Genomic DNA, 3,966 nt, shown 5'->3' with positions numbered 1-3,966 from the left:
GATAACAATTTAAGGAATTAATCCTGTATAAATAAAATGCTTCAGAATTACTTGTAAGATGAGGTTGTATGATGAGTCTCTGCAGTTCACGGTATTGACGAGTAAATGGAAGTCGGGATCCTCATCTTGGAGAAGACGTTGTTCCTGTAGGTGGCTGTTGCGGCATGGATAGTTCAAGGCTTGACGACAGCACGAGAATGGTACGGAATCTTGATACTTGATCATATATTAATATTCCAAAGCCACCCAATTATTTGACTGCCATTCGGTAAGGTCTTTAAATCCACAACATTGCAAGGAAACTTAAGTAGCGTGAATAAACTGGGCAGCTGAGCTATCATTCGGCATTGCTTTCATAGCTGCTCGGAAATCAACGCAGAATGTAGAATAGAATAAATGGATGGTCCATGCGCTAAGTGCGAGGTTCGCTGCAATAAGGATGAACGACGTTGCAACCAACACAATGGCGAAAATTTTCCCGATTCGTTGCTACTGCAGCCATGCTTTTTAAGTCGAAGTTCCTAAATATCGCGAAAATGCGATCGAGCAGAAGTGAAGAAAAACAGATAGCCCGGAAAACGCCACAAACATGCTAAAAGTGATGTTTTTCTCGATTAGCCGCAATTGGATCATCCAATTCCGTGTATTTTATTAGTAGAAAACCATTTTAAATAGATCAATAAATCTTATGATCCATACGTTGCTGCAAATAATGATAGCAATGCTAAGCATAGCCAGTAAAGAGCATATCGTCCGTAGTAGAGTTCTAGCTGTCAGATTTAGCGTTAACATTTTTTCCAATTATTTCAATCAATTTCAAGTGGAACGAATTCAATATTTGGGCGTTTTAATACGTAAATGTTAAGACTGATGTGCTTATGAAGTAATTTCGTGTGTGTAACTATTCTACCAAAAAAATTATTGCGACCTATTATCTGCCTGGAAGGCTGCAAGTGATGTAGGTAATAAAAATTAAAATATAAGTTGGGCTGTCAAGGCTATCAGTGCTTAGATACGAATGCACACTCTTCATTTCATCCTGAAATTTTTAATCTACCTCTAAGTATAAACACAGGTAATCTTATGATCGTAGTATTTTTCTGCTAAACAAATGAAGTTCAAATCTTCGTTTCAACTTTGTTTTCTGTTGCGATATTTTATCTTCCGTAGATAAGGCGGCAGAGGTTTGGCGAAAGTAGATCTTTATAAGCCCTTCGGCTTCGGTTGCGTCTGTGATGTGGTGAAATGCCGGTCACGTGAGTCGTGACTAGCCACTGAGTACACTGTCGCTTGGGCTGAGTATGACTATATGAGTATCGTCTTGTACTGATGTGGGACTGGGAGAATATTATGGATTTATGGTTGCAACTTCAACGCATCAATTCGAAAAAAAATCTTAATCGACAATTAGAATGCGTGCCACCATGCAGTAGTGATATAACGGAGTCTGATATTGTTGATGTGGACTTGATGCCTTTACAGTTTACAAATAACACTTTACAGTAGCCTAGTGAGTAGTCAGTAGTACCTAGTGAATGTGTAATACTAGGTAGCCACCGTAGCCTGTAGGCTGCTAAGCGGTTGCTTAATACGCATAACATCATATGTTGCTGACTGCTGAGGCAGCCGAGCTGCTTATTTTATTATATATTTTTTTCTTCCTCCTAATTGTTGACATAAGGAATAATTTTTGCTTGACATTTTTCAAGTTTTCCAGAGCAACAGAGTTATTTAATATCAATGATTCGAAATTTTCTAAAAATTGTTATTTTGCCAGCCTAGCCTAGGACCTAGGTAGTAGGAACAATTCAATCAAAATTATACCTATTTTCTACATTACCTAAATCTGATAAAACATGAAATTCTTAGCTATTTATTTCTAGAATCTTATACCAAACTTAGTTCCTAGTTAACTAGTATGAGTAGAGACTCATAGTGGCAAAGCAGAGAATTTTTTAGACTCCTCCTCAAGTTCATTTTTGAGTCCTATAAGTAGACCAGTAAAGTATCTTGGATACCACGTTCAAGTCTTGAGTAAATGAGGAAATTAAAAATGAACTGATTCTAAAAAATCTCTGGTTTGTCACTATGGATACCAGAATTATCATACATAAGAAATCTGTTAAAATCTTGAGTAAATGAGGAAATTAAAAATGAACTGATTCTAAAAAATCAGTGGTTTGCCACTATGAGTAGAGTAGTACTTAGCTTAGTTAGCTACTGTCAATCTATTCTGGAAATTGAAAACACCCAACTTGTGACCCAAGAGCCCCCCTGGGCCCTGGCCATAAATCTGAGGAATTTTCCTACTTTTGAATAAAATCTCGCAGCTCCAAACAGAACCAAACTGACCAATTTCTGAATTTCAATACATTTGGAATCATACTGCCTGTGCACTGTGCCTCAGTTAGAATTTTCCTAATTACGACAGGAATCTCATTACTTCACAATGAAGTTTACAAAGTGACAAAAATTTCAAATGGGGTATGGTAAACACACCATATTCCAACAAATTAAGGAGTAAGGACGTACCAAAAAATGAATGGCTATAAAAAGATCGCCATATGCGCAATTCGAGTTCTGATTGCTTTACATCACTCTCAAAACAGCAGACTATGCATCAGCAAAGATGAGACATCACAAAGACACAAACTGTTGCCATATTTATTTAAAAGCCTTTAGAATTCAAATCTACAAAATCCCTGAATTCTGACACTGTGTATGACTAAATTTGGCATATTGTGAGACTAATTCCGACAGCGCTGCAAACTCTTAGTACCAATTCATAATTCCGACATCCTGTGTTGGAATTCCGATGCCCTGTGTAAGCTGTATTGAAATACGACACAGCCCGGAATGGGCTTAATTACAAAATTTTAATCTTAATTAATCTTTTAATTAAGAGCTATTGGGCTTTTAATTGAGAAAATTTTAATTTATGAACACAGCTTGCTGAGCTTGGAATGAGCTGTGTGTGTCCAATTCCAAGCTGTGTCAGAATTAGTTTTTATGTGTCTAAAACCGTCTCATAACTTAATCATCTATTTATTTATTTACCACTTAGAATTGGCAAATACAAGTATACTTAAACTTGAAGGATTCCTAATATAATCACAGACTTATTCAAAAGACTCAAACCATAATATTCTTTCTACACAAACAGTTTATCACTATTTGGTAGAGAAAGGTCAACTATCAACTATTACACATGTTTCGATGTTCTCACTGGTTGACTTGGACTTTCGCTCTGAGGATCTTAACATTTTCCTGCCAGACCTAGTGTTTTGCAGGAATCTGGTGCGCAATAGTATGATGTCACTATTTTGGTTAAAATTCAACCATTTACGCATGTGTGGAACTAAGACAAAGCTTAATATAAAGGAAAAAGTTGAGAAGTGTCGGAATTTCCCGCGATGTCGGAATATGGTGCTTTTACCCTGATTTGGATATTTTTGAGCTAGGTGACCCTTAAAAGGACTCTCATGAGTTGACCTTTATTTCGGCTAGCATGACACACTTGTTATTGTTAGGACTTAGGAGTACATACTCACTACATAGTACATAGTAGGAGAATAGGGAAACACAGATGGGTAGAGGTGTAGAGCGGATTATGCGGATATTATAACAAATGCTAGAGCCTAGAGTAGGCATGGAATATATCTACATAGCGAGCTGTTTCTGAATTTTTTGAGCTTGGGTTTTATGGCTTTGCCAGCCGTGATTCCATTTCTTCGAACCGTGATTCCATTTCTTTGAGCGCTGTGAATTCTATATGTCGGCCATGAAAAGCCATTAATGAGCTGTGAATGTATTTACAAAGTCCTTGCATGTGTTACCTCAAATCTCTAATCTTACCCTAAGACAGCCAAACAGCAAAATTAACATTTGGCTTCACTTAAGACTTTAGTGGCTACTGAACATAGGGTAAACGCACCATATTCCAACACTGTGGGTAATTCCAATACC

The sequence above is a fragment of the Hyalella azteca genome, unplaced genomic scaffold (assembly GCF_000764305.2).
Source record: "Hyalella azteca isolate HAZT.00-mixed unplaced genomic scaffold, Hazt_2.0.2 contig13343, whole genome shotgun sequence".
Classification (NCBI taxonomy): Eukaryota; Metazoa; Arthropoda; class Malacostraca; order Amphipoda; family Hyalellidae; genus Hyalella; species Hyalella azteca.
This window is presented reverse-complemented; position numbering follows the sequence as displayed.